The sequence below is a fragment of the Haliotis rufescens genome, unplaced genomic scaffold (assembly GCF_023055435.1).
Source record: "Haliotis rufescens isolate VD_foot unplaced genomic scaffold, xgHalRufe1.0.p SCAF_2, whole genome shotgun sequence".
Lineage (NCBI taxonomy): Eukaryota > Metazoa > Mollusca > Gastropoda > Lepetellida > Haliotidae > Haliotis > Haliotis rufescens.
In genome coordinates this window covers 15,065,098-15,090,058 of record NW_025963890.1, presented here as the reverse complement: position 1 = coordinate 15,090,058, position 24,961 = coordinate 15,065,098, and the positions used below count along the sequence as shown (strand labels likewise).

General features: G+C 37.9%; 1 protein-coding gene across 1 annotated transcript in view; it reads left to right on the top strand.

Moving 5' to 3' along the window:
* LOC124135586 (ceramide glucosyltransferase-like) overlaps window positions 1-24,961 on the top strand; it is a 55,529-nt gene that overhangs the window by 14,488 nt on the left and 16,080 nt on the right. The gene's annotated exons all lie outside the window — the stretch shown is intronic.

Below are 24,961 nucleotides of genomic sequence, written 5' to 3'. Positions count from 1 at the left end.
CATGCATAAATGTGTCACCACTCACCAGTGATGTGAATATGTTGTTTGTCTCTGAGCCTTTTGCATATTTGTTCAAAGTTACTTGTCAGATATTTATCCATAACTGATCGATATTTAGCTAACAATATAGATAGCCAGCCCTTCGTCCTTGTCATGACCCTAATGTTATAAGGTAAAGATTCAGGGGGTTCCTAGATTCAGATACCATAGAAGACCAGGAGGATCGATGGACACCCTTAATTTCAAACACTGTGTTATGTCAGCACTTTGTGGTCATACTTTCAAAGACATTCATACTCATATTGAGAATAATGTAACTGTTTCCTTCTCATTGATTTATGTCCACATCCTTCAAAGACGTTCACTGATATATGTCCTCGGACCATGTAACCATGAACCAATCTGGAGGCCGATATCCGCTTCTTTTAATCCAAGATAAAAGCCAAGTTACAAGGCAGACATGTAGCCACGTCCACATAGCCTGGTGTTGTTAACCCTGCAGATGGCCAGCATCACCGGAGCCCATTACCCTGTGTTCAGACACTGTTCAGCATGCTGATTGTGCCAAGGCCAACTCTTCTCTAAGTGTGTTATCAATACTTTATAGGAAGCAATAGAATGTTCAACCTTGTCTGGACTGTATTAGTCCAGGAACCCTACCAACTGAATGATTTATACTTCATATTGGGGGGTACGTTCAATGCTTGACTGTTCTTGGCATAGTCCTGATGGTAAAAATATTGGATATTGGGGTACCATTGATTCAAATACCATAGCCATGCCTTCTGCAGTTCTTGGAATTACTTAAAAGGGTCCTAGTCATGGTCCTAATGTACCGGGTATAAAGTACAGATTTAAGGGGTTCCCTGATTCATGTACGTGTACTATTGCAAACAAACCTCAAGGACCAAAGGTCCCCATTAGTTTTGAACACTACAAGGACTCCACTTAACTTCTGACCGCCTCCGTGGTCTAGTGGTAGAGCGTCCGCCCGGAGAGCGGAAGGTCCGGGGTTTGATCCCCGGCCGTGTCATACCAAAAGACATTAAAAGATGATACTTGTTATTACCCTCTCTGGCGCTTGGCATTAAGGGGCTAAAACAAGGACTGGTCGGCTCGGAGTCAGTATACTGTGTCTGAGTGGGGTATTCATATTAAACTGCGGCATGGTATCTCAGTGAGCTAGCACTCTAAATCGGCATAAGTCCGGACTAGTACAAGCAGCCACACATACACGTACATGAACGTCGCTATATAAGTGCAATGTGAATGTGAATCATTGGATTGTTTGGTCCAGACTCTTTTAATTACAGGTCACTCTCACATAGCTGGAATATCGCTGAGTACGACATGAAACAACCAATCATGTTGATTTAAGGAACTCTTACATAACTCTGATGCTTTGTTAAAAAATGTAAATCACAATTTCATTGGGAACAATCCCCATGGTGTAGCAGTGTCTGACTATAGATACATGTCAAGAATCTGTGCACTTACATTGTCAGTTTCAAAGCAATTTGCTCAAAATTATGATAATGACTACAATTAAAAGTAACAAATGCAGTATGATAGATGATTAGTTTATTGATGTGTTAATTGATAGTAGGGCTTATTTGTTTGCATTCAATTAGTTAAGTCATGGTTAATGAGTTGTTAATGAAGCTGTAAATCACTGTCGTTTCAATGACAAGTGTTGATAGTTAGACTGACCGGCATGTGGCCAGTCTGACCTCTGGAGAGCCTCAGGGCAGTGATGACGTCACAGCATGTGGTATGACATAATCGCAGAGAGACATAGATAGGTTGTCACCACCCACACACTTACCTGTGTGATGGAAGATGGCTGTTTAGTTTTACAAACGATGATGACTGATGTTCACAGTTGAGTCATTTTCATTCAGCTTAACATGCCCTGAGCAACCTGCTAACATGATGCATTGGGTAATGCTGACCTTGTGTCTAATTGTACACAGTAATACATGTGTAGTCCATGATAAGGTCGTCTCCCCCACATAACTGGATAGCTTGTTCCTGAAAAGGTCATGCCATGTTAGGGTAGCGTCACAGTGAACTGGATGTCTTGTAATACATGTATGGGATACAAGCTTTTTATGCAACATGCCTAATCTAATGAGCCTGCAGCTTTAGCTACAAGTCCGACGCCCGAGTCGAGGAACATTTTCTCCGTTTGAGTAAAGTCAGATAATATTTGTCCATGAATTACCACAAAAATCTGGTGAGAGACAATTTGGTGCTAGTAGACATGTTTTGGGGCATATATGTTGTTAATAACTTATTATTTTCTTTTAGATACGGGCTATACCTGGATTGGATTTTCTCGTCATCAGTGTGCAAATCTTGTCATTTAATTGTCCAAAGCCTTTGCCTTGTAGACACAGCTAATAATTCAGTCAAGACTTGAACAACTGAAAACATTTGTGAAAGTCGAGTTTGGGATAGTTGATGCAAAAGTGTTTGGCCCAAACTGAAATAAAGGCTGATATTGCCATGTTAATTGTGTTCGTAACTAAGACTGAAATAAAAGGAATACTTGTAGTAATCCCTAGAAGTTGGGATTTGGTGGGTCTCTAGATTCAAATACCATAGTTTTCATAAACCACAAGGACCTCTAGACTCCCTCTAGTCTGTTTGTCATATCCATTCATTATCTCCATGTTTTTATTCCTGTTGAACTTTCCAATATTTTAATAAATAATATTTAACTAGATGTAAGAAAGTTTGCACAGCATAATGTTTCAAGATATTTATCACTTGAATATTTTCTCATTAAACAATATTAACGAGAAGAGGTAATTTCATCAACTATAGTCCTTTGAAAGCTAAGAAGGAAACATTAATTTTAATAAAACTTATGTTGATGTTATGTCTTGTTCCTCATAATATGAAACTCTTAGATATGAATATCCATTTCTCTCGGAAAAAGGATCTACAATAAATGAATATTTGAATTTGACCTCTTATGAATGTCAGTTAACTGGTTACGTCTGGTGTAGAAACATTTGGTCTGCATATTGCCCTCAACAATTTGGTTGTATCCGTTTTACAATGAAACAACTGTGAGTTGCCTATAGTTTCTGAATGGAAGTTATTCATTCTTGAAGGAGGTTACAGCTTACAAAGTAATAACAGCCACATTTTCCAATGTCCAAAAATGTAGTTTGTTTATCCTCTGTGTTTGTGGTTGTGGTAATGGATACTGGCTGCTCAAACTGTATTTCAAATTTGAATCTACCGGTAGCTGTTTTTGGTTTGGATTTGAGTGTGTGTCAATTTCACACAAAGGTCACAAGCACATCCAGGATGGATTACCCACATGGGTACAATGTGTGCAGCCCATTTTTAGTGTTCCTTATGTGTTGTCATGATCCTTGGGGTGTGTCACTCACTCACTCACTCACTCACTCACTCACTCACTCACTCACTCACTCACTCACTCACTCACTCACTCACTCACTCACTCACTCACTCACTCACTCACTCAAACAATCGTGATACTGTTCAAAATTGGATTAATTTGGAAACTTTAAATTCTAATTAGGAATGTTTACAGTCATTTGCTGCAGAAACATGGGCCGAATAATGCTTCTGAGCAGGTCAAGATAAATCCCTTTTTATAATGGCCTCATTATTAGCTGATGTGTCATTTTTATGATTTGTGCCAGATTGTAGCCACATGATAAAGACAACCAGATTTGGAAATCTCTACTGTATAGTGACCCTACACACCTGTAGCTTTTCAACCATACTCGTGCCTCTGTTTTTGTACTATTGATTTGATGATAAAATATTTAAGACCATGTGCACTCTGATTTAATGCTTGTTATATTTGCCAACTATTAAATTGCCAACCCCGTCAGTTATTGATCGTTATGCAGTCATTAATTATAGACCAGGGTAGCACTTGTCTTCAACTCATGCAATCGGTCTGTTGCCTGATTCCGAGTCATGAAGCTGTACTTAAACATGTTATGTCTTTCTTCAGGAATGTAGAAGTAGTGATCGGGTCAGACAAATGTCCCATTGTACAAAGGTGCCATTGTACAAAGCGATCTTAGCGCTAAGGTGATCGAACGCCCATACCTTAACATAGACTTACAACAGTCATAGTGCTAAGGTGGTTTTGTACAACGGCACCCTGTTCAAATGTTATTGCAAATAACTGCTTGCACTTGAAATCGGTTCAGATTTCCTCATTGATCGTCGGGATTTCAAACTGATGTATGATTGTTTGCAATGTTTGCTTTATTTTTCACAATATATCATATATGTCTAATATTTTTCCCTTGATTTGACACATTTGCAATGTTGATCCTTTTGTGATTGTCATTTGTTGAATGTTGAATGTTAAATGTTAAATGATGATTGCCTTTATGTGTAAATATGTGTAAATTTAATTAATGGTTACAAATTTGTTCTAAATATTCAAGGTGAATGTTTTTATGCTCAATATATTATTAAATGATACTTTGCTCATATAATGAAATAACTGTCATTCATGAATGAGACCTGTGAAGATCCAGGTTAAAATAGGTCCACAGCAACCTTTGCTGGTTGTACCCAAAGGTATTGGAACTGCCTCCGTGGTCTAGTGGTAGAGCGTCCGGCCGGAGAGCGGAAGGGCCGGGGTTCGATCCCCAGCCGCGTCATACCAAAAGACGTTAAAAGATGGTACTTGTTGTTACCCTGTCTGGCGCTTGGCATTAAGGGGCTAAAACAAGGACTGGTTGGCTCGGAGTCAGTATTCTGTGTCTGAGTGGGGTATTCATGTTAAACTGCGGCATGGTATCTCAGTGAGCTAGCACTATAAATCGGCATCAGTCCAGACTAGTACAAGCAGCGTTAGAAATTGGCACTAGTCCTGTAGTCCTTACGAAACTGCCCAATAGTAAAGGTATCCCAAGGACTAGTAGAAATTGGCCCATTTTAAGGGTTTTGCTATATGTTATCATTATAAGGACTAGTGGACAAAAACTGTAAGTTTCTAACCCTGACAAGCAGCCACACAAACACATACACGTACATGCACGTCGCTATATAAGTGCAATGATCTTGGACGCGACGTTAAACCCCATTTCACCTCACCTCACCCAAACGTATTGGGTGGCCGGTTCGCTGGCTTTGTTGACACAGTATGCCCTCATACCCCGATGGAGTGAATTGTTGCTTACGATATCAGTCAATGGATTATCTGGTCCAGCCTTGATTGTTTACAGGAGTATAGCTGGAATATTGCTGAGTGCAGTGTCAAACAACAAACAAACAGTATGTTTGTAGCCATGCATTAGTGGATCTAATTATGCCCTAGATTGGAAAAGTGTCATTCCTCCGCCACGAGAATCAACCATGACTGTGATGTGGACATCCTTCATTTTTCATGGATGTTCCTGTAAAAATGTTCCCTATTGCACCAAAAATCCAAGTCGGGAATCCTGGGTTAGACATGTTTAGTCCAGTAGTCTGGGACAAGTGAAAGTCCAGAGGAAGTGGTTGTTTTCTACCAAAGCCTAGCTATTTTACACCAGCCAATAAGCCACTAGTCCGAAATGAGCTGTGGTTTGTTGGATTTGACCAACAGTGTCTGCCTTGTAATATGTCTGTTGTGCAAGGATACATTTCATACAAATAATATATTCATGTTGTTAGATTTAGAGAAATCATAAATGTTCAGTTGACTTCTTTGCGTATGTTTAGCTTGAAGAGTTTTGAACAAGGTGTGTTATTGTTACAGGTAAGAGGTATTACCACCATTTGAAATACCAATGAATACTAATACAATTGGAAATACCAGAATATTGCGTTTTTCAAAACCTTTCATATTTTCATTTTGTTGGTAAAGTTTACATAACAGACAGGTCTAAAAGAAATTATGAAAATCAGGAATAAGCAACAGATTTCTGTGATCGAAGAAGTGAAACTATACACAACTAGCTTCCTGTATATAATGTATCAATTACCCATGTGTTGTCACAATAGAAAAACCAACAAAATGGCGACTCATAATTTGTTAAAAAAAGGTGCATGGAAAGAACGATGTATGAGTAATTTTTATTGAGTTTCATAACAAATTGCAGATGCATGCAATATACTATGGTACATATAATTGCAATACATGAAGCATTATTGTAATAGATTGCTATACAAGAGTCAGGCCAAAACCCATCAACAGTTATTATTTTAAGAGCTGTTCTACAAGGTGTTATTATTTTAAGAGCTGTTCTACAAGGTGTTATTATTTTAAGAGCTGTTCTACAAGGTGTTATTATTTTAAGAGCTGTTCTACAAGGTGTTATCATTTTAAGAGCTGTTCTACAAGGTGTTATTATTTTAAGAGCTGTTCTACAGGAACAGTTACGCAACACATATGACAACGACACAGATGTCTTCTGTGTGTAAACTAATGCAACCAGTCACAGTACTGGTATTCCAGTATAAGTTTTACCAACTCACAAATCGTGTTTGAGCCAAGTTGGCGGTGCTCAGTTGGGAAAACATATTTGGTTAGTTACAGGTAGAGCGGGTGTACTCATGTTGTGCACGTGCAGGTCGTAACTATGAAATTGACTACGTTCACGTGGACACACATTTTGCTCATAAGACTATTAAGAGGTCGGTGTGACAAGAACTCTTTGCTGAGACACGCACATCCATCGTACTACTTGTGGCGGACCACCCGCTACCCCTTTCTTCACTATGGTACCCGCCAGTGGACAGACCTCAAACAAAGTCATACAGGGTGAATTGTCAGGCCACAACTCCACTTATCCTGGCTCACCAGTTGTTATCATGCTGTTGTGCTACTGGACAATGAAGTGATAATGTACTGCCTTCATAACATGCTGTTGCCCAGGATGAGGAAAACTCTGATAACTGTATAATCTGTAAATATTTATCACATGAATAAGACAACCCAACTTTGAGTGTTGTTGATAAGTAACACTACAATAGAGTATGATTATAGTTTCATTACAGCCCTGTATCGATTTTGAAAATACATTATTTGTTGTTTGTCAATATTGCCTGTATATGTCACAATGTGTTTTCAATGGTGTATTGAAATTGATTTTTGATGTATATTACATTTCCAGCTGTCGGTTGTTAATTGTTGCCTTGAGTAATCTGTCCTTTGTTGAAAGGATTTTTTTATGTTAAGTTTGCATATGTTCCAGTCACATGGATGAAATACTGATGATGTGGCTTTAAATTCTCACTCGCTCACTTGCTCACTCACTCACTCACTCACTCACTCACTCACTCACTCACTCACTCACTCACTCACTTACTCACTCGACCTGTGAAAATCCAGGGTACAATAGGTCTTCAGCAATCTATTTTTGTCCTAAAAGGTGACTCTGCTTGTCGTAAGAGGCGACTAACAGGATCGGGTGGTCAGGCTTGCTGACTTGGTTGATGCATGTCATTGATCCAAATCGCGTGGATCGATGCTCATGATGTCAATCACTGGATTGTCTTGTCCCGACTTGATTATTTACAGACCGGCGTCATATAGCTGGGATATTGCTGAGTGTGGCGTTAAACAACACTCACTCACTCACTCACTCACTCACTCACTCACTCCAGGATAGAATAAGTCTTCATGGTTCTCATGGTTGTCACAAGAGGCAACTAATGGGATTGGATGATCAGGCTCGCTGACTTGGTTGATGCATGTCATCATATCCCAATCACTTAGATCGATGCTCATGATATCAATCACTGTATTGCCTGGTCCAGATTCTATTTATATCAGACCACTGTCATATACAATAAACTACGGTTACAACGAACTCAAAGGGGCCACTAATTGTAGTTTGTTATAACCATAGTTTATTATAAGCATATGTACAGCATATGTATAACATGGTCAGGACCAAATAATATGTTCGTTATACCCGTCAGCTCTTTATAAGTGTGTTCGTTATAAACGTAGTGTACTGTAGTTCGAATGTTGCTGAGTGTGGTATTAAACAACAATAAAAAAACAGTAGCTATATTGAATTTCGCAGTGTGTATATATGGCTGTGTTTATCACACGGTTGTTACTTGTAAGATAGCTTGCCTTTAACAATATTACAAGAACGAGTATTGCATTTTCTAGTTTGTCTATCAAATATACCATCAAGACACATTTAAGGTTGAAACATGGATTTTTCATTTGCAACCCTATTGCTGGATGTCTCTCATAGGATGGGGCTGGTAACATGGTTAAAGTGCTACAAAAATAAGCTCACTCATTCCTTTACAACATTAGAAATTGGCACTAGTCCTGTAGTCCTTGCCAAACTGCCCAATAGTTAAGGTATCATAGGGACAAGTAGAAATTTGCCATTTTTAAGGGGTTTGCTATATGTTAGCATTATAAGGACTAGTGGGCTAGAAATGTTAGTTTCTACCACTGCTTTAGGAGGTATTGCTGCTAAAATTGGTTTAGAGGGTCGTGAGAGGAAAAAATGTATATCAACAATGAAGTAAACTTGTTGCAATGTTGAGTTAAGCAGCCAGCGAAATAGGTGGGAAGTTTGCCTTTGAATCTCTGTTTGATGTAGATGCATTCAAATTGAGGAAAACTGTCAGAAAAACTTTATTTTGTCAGCTTAATGGGTTTGTCCTAACTCTGAAAGGCAATGTTTTGTATGGTTTGCGATTACAGGTTCATTCTAATAATTTGGAGACGGAAAAAGTTGGATCTCATTGCATTTGTAAATCTCAGTGCGTGATTTTTGAAAGGTTTTCGCAAAACACATGTGACTTTAACTGAAGAGAAAAAAATGCCAGAAAGGTCTGAATGTGTTTTGTAGGTGTGGTGGACTCGGGAACACTCTTTGAAGAAGCTTTAGTTCTAGTCTTTTCACAAGGGTACAAGGGTGGTTCTTGTGTTGTTCAAAGGTCAGGGTATCCTAAACAAGATGTGATGACTTGTTATGGAATTTCATAGATAAGGAAAGATATATGTTTTGAAAAAACATTCAATTTTGGAACAGGGAAGCATACACACAATCAGTGTACATAAACATACAGTTATCATTCTGATAATATTTACAAAAGAAGTGAAAGAAACAAAGACAATATAGACATACAAATACATATTTGGAACCACTTTCGGTTTTAACCATGGAAGACATTTATCTTGACATCTATTTGGGCAAATAGTGATAAACTATTTTCATGACAAGGTATAATTTCTAGCTTAGGATTGATTGTTCATTTAATATCAATTAAGATCAAAGCTATGTTTCTTAGTCCTCTTGAAACCCGAATACCGTATTCGACGTAATATGCGCCCCGCTCTAATAAGCGCCCACGCTGATATTTGCTAATATATTGGCTAGTGAACAATCCCAATTAGCACCCTTCCGATTGATTAATGTACACAAGACTTATTTATTTGTGTATAATACGCACTCGTGTTATATGCACACTTAATTACGGGCGATTAAATTCTGGAAAAATGTATCTGTCATGTATAATACGCAAGTCTTTTCTTTTGTATCATTTCAGGCTGTAAACATAAAACACTAAATTTACAATCTTTCAACTTTTTCCTCAAAATAATATTCTAATAAGAGCCCTCTATTTGTTATTTTGACAGCGCCCTGGGCGCTTATTACGTTGAATACGGTATGTATGAAATTTGATGTCCATACAACTTGTTCTTCAGTTGAAACAAATACAAAGAGTAAAATGAGGTTTGACAGTTTGCAGTACACTTATGTACCATAGCATTTGTCAGTTTGTCACACAATTGCATGTTTTCCATTATGTGAGATAACAGTAAAATTCTGTTGTCATGGCAACAGTTGTATGGTAAGTGTCTTGTTGGCATATTTTGAAACAACAGTGTGCAGTTAGTTCATTCGCTCTCCATGTCAAATGCAGAGCAGAGAGAGTTAGTTGTGAAGGCAACACATATTTTTTTTAAATTAAGCATTTAAAAAGTCAAAGGAATCTTGCCATGAACCTAATTTTTGCACATTAATAATTAAGGGAGCCCTAGATTCAAACACCATCCAAGTCCAAGGATCCCAGGACACCCTTTTTTAGGACTCTGTAGGTGTTGAACAATGAGCAGAGCGGAATTCCACCTGTCAGTCTGAATCAAGTGAATCGGTGTGAATTGTATGGATCACTGCATGCTCCTACTGATGTTGAAATCAAGGCCGACTCCCATGGATGCCTCAAAGGTCATTTCTCCATGGGATCATTGGGTCCACAATTAGGCTTTACTCTCTGTCACAATGAATAGCCTCTGGTCCCTGGAATAGGGGTGCATGAATGGCCTGCTGCCTGTGATAAGGGCACACTATCTGCAGGATCTGGTTGAACTATTCTGACAGAGTTCATAGGCCCTGTGTGCATGTACAATATTTACTGTTATAGTAATCTTGAATTAAGTCCTGTAGTTCTTGATGGCTTTGCCATTTCAGAGTTTAGATTTTGTTAAACAGTTGAGAATGTCTGAGGGACAGAAGTTGAAATTAATGTAAGTCAGTTGGTTAGGGACTAGTAAAATTGAGTGACAACTTTTACCGTTAGATAGATGGCAGATCTGTTTTGCAGACTATTGAAAATATACCCTGAGAGCATATACAAGTAATCTTTCATTACCAGTCTGTGAGGTTAACTACTAGTTCAAAGCCTGGGGCTTATATTATGTCTTCAGTGTTTTAGCTTAGTTTATGACTGTCATTATGTAATGAGTAAGATCTGCCAGTAGACTCCAAGGCTTTTAGCAAAGATTGCATTACATTCATCTGAACACTTTGTGTTGAATTTAAAAAATAGTTTTTTCAATTTGTTAATTTACAAATTTGGGATTGTGTGCTTGTAATCTGATTTGGTGTCCCTTAGCATTTCTACCCAAAACAGAATATTCTCTGGTGGTATTACGACCATCTGAATTCAATTAACTTCAGGCTGTGCCAGTCACTCTAACCTTGTCAGTGGGGATCTCCATGGAAGATTCCTGATATGATATTTCAGGTGTTTCCATTTATATCTGTGAACAGCTTAGAGTCTTGTCTAGTATACAAACCACACACATCACACACCACACACATCACACTCACACTCTCGTGTCTAGAACTTGCCAGCTGTAGTACCAAGTCACATGACCTGGTAACATCCCCCAATCATGTGAGAAAGGCATTCCTGGAGTGGGGGGGAGGGAGCGAGTGGGGAAGTCTCCCGGCTGGCATTCCACTGGTAATGTGATGCCCACATGCCTGGGGTCATACACTGCGGTACATGGGAGGGGGAAATACCTCTCCCAGACAGCCACTTGTACATTGATTCTCAATAAATAATGTACAAGAACATTGTATGGAGCTAGTATGTTCTGTTGTTTTAACATCCTTTGAAGCTCTGCCGCAGGGTTTAGCCTGCTACATTTTGAACCTCTTCAGGTCCACGGCTGGAAGCTGGTGATGTTAGTGTTGGATAGAGGTGCTCAAGTTGCAGTTCTAAGATGTGATTAAAAAACATGTTCTTTGAGTTTTTGTCACCGGTTCTCCAAGTCAAACAGTTTTTTTGCCTGCCTGTTGTACATATTCCAGGTTACTCATCAACGCGTAGTTGCAGAGACATATCAGCCAACTGATGATATGTGGCCTTGACCTTGGAACTGACAAGATTGGAATGGGAAAAATTCCATCATGCATAGTGAATGAGCGTGAAGGGAGAATGCTTTCATTCATTCTTTTTAATTGTTGAAAACATTTTTTCTCCCCCAAGTATTTAGATCTGTTCAGCTGTATTATTCATATCAAAATTTGAAATAATTATTTTATATTTCTCATAAAAAAAACAACATTCTCTAAGAAACAAGAAATGACAAACAAGAGTAGACACATTGCTAGAAAAAAAGATGATTGAAAATGTTAGGGTTTTTTCTTTGCTGATTTTTTTTTGAGGAAATGGTTGCATTCAGCATGCAATTTGTTCATTGGTGTGCTATTTGATTAAACCCAGACTCAGTGTCTGTGTCATGTAAAGTATAATACAAATTGTCCACGTCTGTTTAAGTCTGTCTATGAATTGACAGCGGAGAATGTTCTTGTGCTTGGTGGCAGGATACTTGTCAATTTTTTTGTGGTATTTTCTCAGGAAAAAACACCTAAAGCATTCAAATCAAAACCAACTGGGTGCTTTTGTGAATGTTGGCAATTACCGATGTGCAGAATGGACCTTTGTTCTAATAACAATAAGATTTCCTAAACTTAGGGCTCAAGTATTTTTACGCGATAAGATTTTGTCAAATCAAACTGTAAGTTCATTTTTAGAAAATTTAGAAACCCTCAAGAAAATAAACATAATAAGATAAATAGAGGAGTATAAAATTAACAAGCAGTTGAAAGAAGAACATTGTATTTAGAAGTTGACCTTATGTGGAATGTCATAGTGCTGTATGTTCACTGTTCCACACCCAAAGCACATAAAATAGCACCACTGTAAGCTTCTTATTGTATTTATCTAATGTGCTTAATCATCAGGGGAAGAATTTTACCATTGACATGCAGTTGAAAGTCAAATTCATGTCCAAATTTGAACGATGAATCAATCACATTCAGGTTGGGAAAATATTGAATGGAACTTTAAGCTTCTCTCAACAATTCTGTATGAAATTTCATTTAATGTTGATAATACTACGCCTCCCATTAACAAAGAATGCCTGTTAGTAATGGTTTATGTCATGATTACTTGAGATTCAAAGACAATGTTACAGTTATCAGTGTGGCAGCTGCGCTCTCTCACTTATTGTTTGACATTCCTGACGAAGGCGTTTTTAGTATCATCGTTGTTTGTTTAGAGGAACATTTTTGGTCCATCTGTGCTGAAAGCGACATCGTGAGACCCGTTCTATAAAAATATTATTGGTTTGAATAACAATGAAATGCACTGTAGAATCCTTATGGATTTTTGTGGCGCCTACCCAGAACCATAAGGGACATATTTGGTAGCCACTGGTAACACATACACAAACAATTTAATCCATAGGGAAGACACTGAATTCTAGACATTGTTTGCAGGGGGAAAAAATCCAAATATTTTTTTCACATTCACGTACAGGTTCTTCTCCAGTGAGTTATCGACTGTGCTGGTGTGTCTATGTGCAGGTCTGACCCATTAGATTTAAAGCCCTTATTTGAGTGCTTCATAATCAAACATATTTGTATTTTGCGTGCGGAGGCGTGTCCGGAGAGAGTTGTGAATCCCAAGAGAGAAGCGAGCATTGATCACAGAGTTTGTTGGTAGCAGACGCACACTGGCCTGATAAGTACTCCAGTACATCAATGAGATTGTAGTACCCCAATCGTTGATGACGGAACATTGAAATACGCTAGGACCACTGGTTTGAGTCGAGTCTGGCAGTAATTAAAGACCACGGAAGATGGTCTGGCACAGGCTTACAATGGCGGCCCTGATCACTGGTATTAAACTTTTGCCTCTGCTGGACACTTAGTGCTTAGCATCAGAGATCGGAGCTGTGTAGCTCTCTAGAATGTCTGATGGGGACATAGAGCATCGGATTTGGTCAATAATAAGAATAATGAGGGGGCGTGGGAGATGAGGTTTCCGGGTCTTGGAAACATAACTGGGATGGTTGTTCAATGCCTGTTCACCAAAGTTCCAGTTACATTGTTAGACTCCGGTGGGCAAACGTGGTGCTTAGTGTGTATTAGTGTCTTGGTATAACATGCACTGGGAAAGTATGGTCGGAGAGAAAAAAATCTCAAGGTTCAGTGTGATGGGTGTGAGTTGGTGGGGTTGGTGAGTTTTCTGTACAAAATAATTGTAATGCTTATCTGGTCCATCAGCCTCATGATAGTGGTATAGGAAAGAAATCTTTTTGCGCATGTATTATTATCAGATAAAGATTAGTTTTAAACATCTTTTAGACTTTGAAACTTTTCAAGGAGCAGAATAGGTTTCAATGAACTCCTACATACAGATTCTGGATTCTCCAAGAACTCACTGCAGCCAACTTATATGGGAATCAAATGGGTACAAGTGTGTATTAAACCTGGCTAATTATGTGTCATTGTAACTGGGTGGCTTTGATAGTTGTTCATGATATCAACCACTTGTTTGCTTGGACATCGGCCATGCTCGACCAAGCAATCTTAGCGCTACGATTGTCATAAGTATATATTATGGTATGGAAGTTCCCATTCCCTTGGGGCTAAGATCGAGTTGTGGAATGGTGCTAAGATTTAATTTTGTACAGACTACTGTGGTACATCTGGAATATTGCTGACTGACATAGAACACTAACGTGAAGAACTTGACATCTGTTGCATAGGAAATAAACATCTTAAATAGCAGGGTCTATGAACATGATGAATTATGAAAATGCATCAATTTTTAATTTTTGAGAGCCATCCCAGACCTCGACCCATGAAGGTCTGGGGTAGAATAGGTCTTCAGCAACCCATGCTTGCCATAAAAGGCAACTAACAGGATCGGGTGGTGACTTAGTTGATGCATGTCATCGATCCCAATTTCGGATCAATGCTCATGATATTTATCACTGGATTGTCTGGTCCAGACTTGATTATTTACAGACCGCCGTCATATAGCTGCAATATTTCTGATTTAGGCATTAAACAACAAACCAACAAACCAACCCAGACCTCCACTGGTCATGCTGGTTGGTAATCAGTCCCACTGACCTATACAGGCATAAGAGGCTTACCACACACTCCTCACTGATAAGGAGGAGGGGTGATGTTAATCATGAGCTCTGCACTTCCTGGAGACTGTTCTTCTGTGATTGTATCTATTGTGTTGTTGATCTTGTTGACCCAGACCATGATATGTGTCTGATGTCTGTCTTGTCATGTACTTGAGAACTTTGACATGAACGTTTTGTCGGTGTTTGATATGTCATGCTGGTCGTGCCGAGTGGTATGTCTTGTTTGAATCTTTTATGATTGTATATAACTTGGACTTTGGACATAATGGATAAAAATATGTTTTTCAAAATAAATATACATGTGTATTCTGTGGATGAATCATCCATTACAGAAGTGAATGAATGTTGCTTGATTAAGGAATCTATTTATAAACGTATATAACTTGGACTTTGGATGTAATGGATGAGATTTATTCTGTGGATGACGCATCTCCAACAGAAGTTAACGAATGTCACATGATTCAGGGATCTTTTTATGATCATATATGTGACTTGGACTTCAGATGTAATGGATGAAGATTTTTCAAGTGAGATTTTTGGTGTGGATGAATCATCTATGATAGAAGTGAACACATGGTGCTTGATTCAGGAAATGTTGAAATGCATACAAGGGTGAATCAGGAAGACTATCTAGTATGCTAAGCATCATATTCCTACGTATACTTCCTGTTGGATTTGTTACATACCTCTACTTGAGATAGCTGTTGTGAAACTAGAGCAACGTAATACCAGCCCGAGCAGACATTTCACACAACTGTTAAGCCTACTAATGATGATTAAACAATCTGTGACCTGGTTGGTTGTGTGTCATTGTACCTCACTGACATGGACTATTATTTTTAGTTGTGCATATATTATCATATTATCAACCTCTATTATTGCCGAGCTCAGACTCAATCATTTACATGTTGCTATGATATGAACTGCCATGCAACAGAAAGTATAGTTTGATAGTGGCTAAGAATGAAACAAACAAAAAATGGTTATGCGATGGTGATGTATGTGACACCGGTATCATAGTTGGGTTTCAGACTATATAAGTTTTCAGTGTTTCGGGCGACTGTTTTCAGCCTAGTAACTTTTTGATAACATTTGTAATTTTTTTGGTCAATTCCAATTTTCAAATGTATACTTTCTTTGTCCTGCAGTTTAGGTGGAATATTGCTGACTTCAGTGTAGAGCAACATTCATTTTAGCCATGGCCTCCTGATCCATAATTTAGTCAATTCTTGCATGAGATACTGAGGAAGCTTTGGATCCTTGAAATCACCATAAAAGACAGTATAAATTTAATAGCATGGAGCTTGGGTGCTATGGTTACAAATATAACTGCAGTGTTCGAAAATATGTCGGGTCCTTGAGATTTGCTCCATTTTTATTTGAATGTAGGGACCCGAAAACTCAAACTTAGAACGTCAGGAATTAAGCTTGAAAGTCAAAGGGTCATTGTTATAAACCTAATGTTAAACACCAGGGTTACAGCAATGACCCTTTGACTTTCATGCTTAATTTGTGACCCTGTAACTGTTTCTTCTTCACAACACTACTTGTATCATGACTGGTGTAACATGGATATGCTGGTATTTTATCAGAGAAGACCATGCCTGCATAGAGTGCATTCCTCTGTTGCCTATTTCCTCTTCCTTGTGTTAAACAGAGCATTACAGTTTATCAGGGGAGACCCTCACAAGAGTACATCCCTCTACAATCTGCTTTCTCTTCCTATAACCTAGTGTTTGCTGCTCCATTCTACTTCTACTATTTGGTGCTCAGGTAACACAGTGGTTAAAGTGTTCTCTTGTCGGGCCGAATATCTGGGTTCGACTCGCCACATGGGTACAATGTGTGCAGCCCATTTCTTGTGTCCCCCCCCCCCCAGTCGCTATATGGCTGAAATAATGCTGATGCGATGTTAGTTTTAACTCACTCACTCACTCACTCACTCACTCACTCACTCACTCTTGTGTGTTTGTCATGATACTCCTGGAATAGTGCTGAAAAAATATAAAACCCAACTCTCTAATAAAAATAGTTGTGGTTCTAATTGCATTCAATTTCAAAATACATTAAGTGGGTAGTAAGGCTTTTTTCTTCTTTTTTGTGTGTTTTCTTCTCTTTTGTGTGTGTAAAAGTGCAACTTAACTTTTGTAAAGTTCCAGTGTTTGGTCCATTTTGTTTCACCAGGTGGAGGGGTAGCCTAGTGGTTAAAGCATCATGATCATGCTGAAAACCCGGGTTCGACTCCCTACATTGTTCAATGTGTGGAGCCCATTTCTGGTGCTGTGATGGTGCTGGAATATTGCTGAAAGCGGAGCAGAACCTGACTCCCTTTGTTTTATCACAAGCAGAGGGGGAGTTGGGAAATAAGAACCACATTTCTTTTAGGTGTATGTGACATAAGCTGAAAGTTCTCAGATCTGATATGTGTTCTGAATGCCGATCCTGACCTGTCTGCCAGGATAATACATTCAGTTTCTCTATCATGTGAATCCCCTTATTATTCGACCTCCAAAACCATTGAATATTTCTTGACAAAACTTGCTATACAGATCAGTCTGGTGGTGAACTGGTGCCTTTTGATGATTTGGGATTTTGAAAAATACTACACAGCATTATGTTTTTCTTCACTGAACTGAAGATATCCAATTGCAATGAACCAACAGTGGGGTATAAGTACTAAGTAGCCAAACTCCATTTTCGAAAATTGCACCTGACCAGGGGGAAATGTCATCTCGTGGTGTCTCTTGTTTCCTAGGCTGATGATGATAATTGTGTCAGGTGTGTGACAGTGTTGATGTATCATGCAATGAAACGCTGACTGAATAGAAGTGGCTCAAGTTTTATGGCATGTCTGCATATATGTATTACTCCAAAAAAAGTTAAAGATGACCTGATTTTTTTTTTTATTAACTGCGGTATTATAAAAGAACCAGGTGGTCCCTTACTTTTTTTAATGAGTAAATTTATTACTCCACTGTGTTCGTGAGAGAAGACATACTATTTCCAAAGAATAATTTTGATCAATAACCATGAAGGCATAATATGCAAAATCTTTTATTTGTGCAGGGGGCAAATTTGCTTGTATTTCCATCTATGATGTTACCATGGTTACTTGTGGTAGTTCATCTGTTTCAATTTCTGAAATGTACGTTCAATGCATGTTAAACACCTATAAACATGATAAACAATTCACTACAAGATATTTGTAGCTCTCTGCCAGGTTACCTGAAGGTGAATTGTTATGTCATATGTATCTGGAGTTTCTTGTTCAATTGACTGTAGCCAGCTTGTTACTAAGCCTCTTGCCATATGAAGGATTAGCCGTAGGCCCACTGTAACAAATAGGGGTACTTAATTTAGTATTTATGTGGGTAAACATGTCATGGTTAGTTGTTTGGGGTTTAGCAGCACTTGAACATCAGTTCAATTATATTAGTGTGCAGAGGTGCTTACCTTTAGAAGAAGAAGAAGAAGAAGATTTTTTGTACATAATCACCCACTGGAGCAGCCTACGAAGCATGAACATGACTAGTTATAACAGGAAGTTATAAACATTGATATACACTATGTAATACAAATTGCTATATTAAGGTCTAGAGAGGAGATGCAGATTTTCTTTGCATGAATGTTTTGTAAATGAAATAGGGAATCGGTTTTTGCAGAAGGCGCTTGTGAATTTGGTAGTATTTGAGGTGATATTGGGTGTATAGCTAAGGCGGGTGATATTAGTTCCAGCCTCAGATCTTTGTACTTGTTGTAGAGAGGATGTTTCAACAGAAAGTGTTCATCTTCTCTTTCATTAGTTTTACAGAAGGTACATATTGTTTGTGCTGACGGAGTGTTGAGTATCTTCCTCTCTCAATTTGAAGACCGCCTCCGTGGTCTAGTGGTAGAGCGTCCGCCCGGAGAGCGGAAGGTCCAGGGTTCGATCCCGGGCCGCGTCATACAAAAAGACGTTAAAAGATTGTACTTGTTGTTACCCTGTCTGGCGCTCGGCATTAAGGGGCTAAAACAAGGACTGGTCGGCTCGGAGTCAGTATACTGTGTCTGAGTGGGGTATTAATGTTAAACTGCGGCATGGTATCTCAGTGAGCTAGCACTATAAATCGGCATCAGTCCGGACTAGTACAAGCAGCCACACACACATATACACGTGCATGCACGTCGCTATATAAGTGCAATAATCTTGGACGCGACGTTAAACCCAATTTCACCTCACCTCACCTCACCTCAATTTGAAAGTCATGAGCACTGAGTCTCTGCCTTGTAACTGCATTGCGGTGTTCTAATGCGGTGGTTACTTTCAGATATGGTTTAATTTCGAATTTGTCTCCTGTTTTTCTGAGGTGTCTGAGCTTTTGTGGTCAAAGTGGATGGGGCTTGGTCAGTTTCAATAAGGTAGCTCGTAATTAATATAACATTAAAAAATATTTGGTAGTTTCTGATTTATATCAAATGACTGTTGAACGAGTACTGGTTACTACTAGAAACAGCATTGAAAAAATTCAAACCCAGAAAAGACTAGAAAAGGGCTTGAATGTTATTGCTTAATATCTTTAGAGCAATGGGACTGCTTGATTATTGATACATGACGATACAAGGCACCACGAGGGGCAGACTGCTGATGTTTGCTGTATTCGTGTGTCTTATGCTTGCAATGTTGATCCACATATCCACAAAAGATTTGAATCTGGTTGTTATTTGGTTCAGGTGATCTGGACAGTAGGATTAGCTGAGTGGTCAGCATGTTCATTCTCCTCACACAAGCTGAGCTGAACACACATGACACTCATGTGTCACTCATGCCGTCCCGTGATTACATGTATGTCATGGTAGAACTGTTCAAAATATTGATTTCCAGCAATGGAAACTAACAGTTTTAGTACACTAGTCCTTTTAACAATAACGCAAAGCAAACCCTTAAACATGGAAAACTTCTACAAATACTTATAATACCTTACCTGTTGGGCAGTTTTGCAAGGACTACGGGACTAATGCCTATTTCTAAAGCTGGTTTTATTCAATGATGTGTTGGATGGAATCTGCAGTCAAGATAACATGGTAAGGATTTACCATAAAATCAGTAAAAATTGTCAAATTAAAATTGAAGAATGTCCATATTCATGCTCATAGAGTCATCACTAATGTTACAGCTTTGTGAGGGACGCAGATTCATACAGTTGGCAGATCGGTTTATTGATTCATACCTCAATGAACTAAAAAAACATAGTCAATCCTTTTAATTAAGTTCTTCAACAAACACCTGTGTTATCAACAATAATTAGTCAAAAACAAATAATATATAAATATAAATCAAAGCAGACAAATATGACAAGATTGATAAGCAGTTCTAGAGTAAGAATAGCTGCTATTGTAGCATAACGTGAAGCAGGTGATTGCTTAATTTATGCATGTAACTTGACACAACCACAAAGTCAGAAGCTAATCAAAGGAGAGTAACATCAAACAAAGTTCAGAGGACTTGTCAATCAAAGCAAGAGGGGAGGACAGGAGAAGGAGAAGAAGAAGAAGAACTGTAACTGTTACGAACAAATAGGTCAGAGAGAAGGTGACCATGTCAGTAACTGCCAGATTCAAACATTAGTTTCTTGAGAACTGGAAGATATCGTTGGCAAAATGTGAGTTAGAAATGTAACCTAAGGACATGAAGTTTCTGAAACTGATATTGTGCAATGTTGTTTCCGCAGTGAGTGTGGAAGACAACATTAGCATGTTGGATACCGAAGAGTAACACTTAACTATTACTTGGCCTGGTAGGTTCATGATGATACAGGTGAGCCGAAAGGCAATTCACTCGACTGTAATAATGTTGGGAATTCCCAGACATTCCGTATGTAGTGATGAAAGTAGTCCATAGGCATGGCTTAAATCTTTACATTCATTTGGAAATGAATGCAATACAGCATGAGAATGCAGCTAATCAGAATTCAGGAATTACAATGAATACAACAAAAATTTAATGATTATTGGATTGAATGCAGTGTTCAAAAATTAAGTTAAACAAAATAGTTGTTTTGACCAATTTGCCTGCCAGTCCGACATTGGAATCTGAGATAGTAGTTATGATCAAACATGAATATGTTGAAAAAGCTATCATAGATAGATACATGAGCCATGGCAGCTGTTACCTGTGAGTCATTCCCATTATTCTTCATGTAGATAACAATTACTCCTGTTGAATGATTGAATGGATCACCTGATGAATTAGTTATGGCCTACTCTGGAATGTCCTCATTAAACACAAAAAGTTAATATCCGTAGACCATCTTTTTATGAATTTTTTCAAATAATTTCAGCAAAATAGATAATAAAGGAATGACACTATAGAAATAGTTACTTCAGATTAAAACCTCAAAGACCTACGGTTCTTGTCATTTCTAATATTATGAATTGTTCTATTATTCTTGTCAAGAAAAGTAAGGCTGAACCAAACAATCAAAATTTTGAAATTTCAATTGCGTATATGAAATTTTGATTGCCAAAGGTATTCAATGAATCTAAAACTGACATTTCATGTCAGAATTATTGCTTGTGATTCCAGAAGCTCATAAAGTCTTCTTATCAGCACAGCTGTCTCAAGGCTTCAACACATCATACAAAATTTGTATTTCAAAATCCATGAAGGTCCAGTATGAATTTCAGAGAACTTTGACCTTGCTTATCAGAAAGTGTAACTGAAGCGGTCTCCATCACTATTTCAGATGGTCAATATCCAGTGGTCTGGAAGTGACCAATGGCCAGAGCAGCTTCCATATCAGTGATTTTGTTTATTTAGACTGACCAGCTCATGGATCAATGAGGATTAACATATCCTGTGAGAGTACTCAGTCACAAATGTCAGAATCCGACACTTCTGTCTGCTTCATTCGAAGGTTCATTGGAAGACATTTAGGGAAATTGAGGATGTTGTTTCATGAATTGACCAAGCATGGCAAACTGCAGGATTGGCCAATTATTGATATTATTTCATATTTTCTGCTGCCTGTTTAACTTGACAATATTTATGTATTGATTTTCTCTCTGTCTTTGACCGCAGTATGACCTTTTATGATTTTTAGAACAGAAGCAGGAAATATTATGCGAGATCGTTGTCAATGATATTTCTTTCAGTTTCTAAAGGATTATAAATGTAGTGATGAATTAGTTATTCGAACTTCCGGCAAATTGTTACTAAAATGTGTGTTTTCTCAAAATAACCTGAACATAATGTAGGTCAGGTTCGAATATAAAGAAATATTGTTTAAGTATCATGAATTTTTCCAGTAACAAATTATTTTCCTGTCCTTTGCCAGAGGGGTGTTACAAACCTAATTTGTGAAGCTATCCAGAAAACTGTTGCATCGGATATAATCAGTAATGACTGGAAACCGACACCATGGCAACCTACTGATTTAGGAAGCTATAGGTAGGGTGGGGTCATGTGACAAAGCCATGTGAGCTGTGGTATCAAAGTTAGTCTGCTGGTTAGGAGCAGGCTGTGCATTAGTCTTGACAGACAATCTCCATACAATAACTGGACTGCCAGTAACGACTGCCAGTAACGCTTGAACTAATCCCTAATAGTGTTGTTTCCTATAGCAGTTCACATCTCTGTTTGGTTTAATAATGGCCACTGACATTTTACTTCCACTCGCAAATAATTCTCATCACCTTCAGTCTCCATTGATTTCATCGCATGAGCGATGTCCCTTCCTTCTGGATGGAGCTTCCTGTATTCGTAATAAACCCAATGCTATTTATTAACAGGAAATTTTGTTTTTGACATTTTGGGGAAAGGGGCTATGCTAGGAGCTCCTTGCGAAATTGTATTATCACTGATCATGTTGAGAAAGATAAATGGAGTTTGAGCTAGAAATACGTGTTTTGATTTGATTATGATGGTGTCAGGAAGGGACAGATGAGAAGAATTGATCAGGACATACAAATGTAGTTTCTCTGAATATACAGCTGGTGTTGTGATTGATGGGGGAACTATTTTCGCCAGACTTTTGGGAGTCGGTAAATGTAGAATACCCAGTTAGCATTTCTAAAATCAAGAAAACATGTAACGTTTCTATGTTTCTTTTCTAAACGTAAGTAACTGGTGGCTAGGGCTGATAGATTTACTCCCGTATTCAGTAAATCGAACCGTAACCATTTATGAATTAATCGTTATTCATGGCCACTAGAATCAAATATTTATGAATATGCTATCATGTAAATTGACATACCCTGTACCTAAAAATATCCATAACAACATATTATATGCATAGATTTCTTTCAATGACAACACTCTAATAATATTTAATTTGATAGTATAGTTTTCACTGGTCATTGTCGCATTTGAGCAGATGCTAGTACCTGGATAAGTGCAGTATATAAATGAATAATTTATTAATAATTAACAAACCATGTCAAATAAATTATGATGTTATTGTTTCACTGAATATAATAAATAATACATAAACTGCTGACTTGTTATTGTAATTGTGAATTAATATTCGTATTCATTACCCTATATTCGTGATATGAATTGTATTCGCCTCATAGTGTATTCGGTGCAGCCCTACTGGTGGCATCAGTTGAAGGTCGTGCAGATCAAATCCAACCAACAAAGGGTTACTATTTCCCAGTGACGCCTGTGGACAGTAAATGTACAGCTAGGACACGTTGGTTCATCACTGGTACTTAGGTTGCTGAACTATCAGAGTGCAAAAATAGAAATTTTCTTGTCCTAACCTTATGTTCATGATTGAAAATTTAGTTAATCTCTGGAAATAAGGTACTAAGAAGAAAACCTTCAACGACCCTTCATTGCCGTAATTTCTAATGCCGCTTATAATGAATTTGATCAATTAATCTTGTTTATCAATGTAACCAAACAATCATAATCATGAAGGTTCAATTGAAAGTCTTGTATGAAATTTACAGAGAACTAGAGATTATTATGCGAGCATGTGTGTCATACTGGTTTTACGAAACAAGTGTCAGAATTCTTGTGTTTAAATTCTTTTATTACACATTATTTCTTGTGGGTAATCTTTTTTTAGCAAATAATGCACTGATCACCACCGCTGAGCTAGAAAACCACATTTTGTCGAGTGACGTCAACAATCTTCAGCTATGACGTTGTTTCTAATGTGACGTCATTTCATCTTTACATGACAATGAGATTCAAATAACGTCAATAATGCTGTCCGGATGAGGCAAACAGTGCACTGGTCCCTGAGAAGTGATATTTGAACTAGAGCATGTACGATTTATGAGACTGGTACTTGACTGTGGTTAACTTAGTCTTCAGTGAGAGAATATTTCCAAAACAATCTTTCATTTCATAGAGATTCCAAGAGTAACACATTTTCCATTCAGAATGTTCAATTTGACGTATTCTGTGTTTTGGGTGACCCCTTTACGTGTATATGTGCAAATGTCCTTTATAGAAGCATCTATACAAGTACGAGGATGCCTTTTCCAATGTTTTCTCTAATGTCATGTCAGTCAATAAGTCATGATGCATCAACATCCATCATTAAGATATTTTATTCATGGCTTAGTTTATTTTTATTTTTACTTTTCTTTTATGCAGGCATATTTGAAGTGTTGTTTAAATGTTAACTGTAGCTGTTTTTCACATTGCATCTGTTCTCTGATGGAGTGTATTGCAATAAGTATGATCTTATCTTATATAAGCAGACAATATCATCTCTACTACCCAAAGATGAAGGCATGACATTTCAGCATGTGAAAGTTCAGTGTATAACTGCCCTGGGTCCTGTAGACGTCAGTGTTTGGAACTCGTCCTCTAGTGTCTAGTCAAATTTTGTTTACTCCAGTTGGCTCTGCCAAGAAAGTCTAGAGTCTACTAAAAATGATGCCAAGACAATTTTAGGTTAGTAGACAAGAAAAACATTTTGGCCAAGACTGCATTTTCAGAATTCTTTAATCCTTAACCAAATTTTTTTTAAACGTTTTTTTTCTACAAAAGGAGGAGCATGTTACTTTTATAAGTTGTAAACAATAGCATCCATTTGATGAAAAAATTACATCAAGTGATATTTATTTAACAATTATTATTTCATATTTGATGGTTAAATTAGATATTAATAACTTGAATCAGCATGATCAGTGATGGAGAACCTTATTACTGCTGCACATGTCCTAATTGAAGGAGTAGATGAAGCATGTTGATGAAACAGTTTGTGTAAATGATGTATTCCAGAGATGTTCATGACTAGTACTGATGTCTTGAAC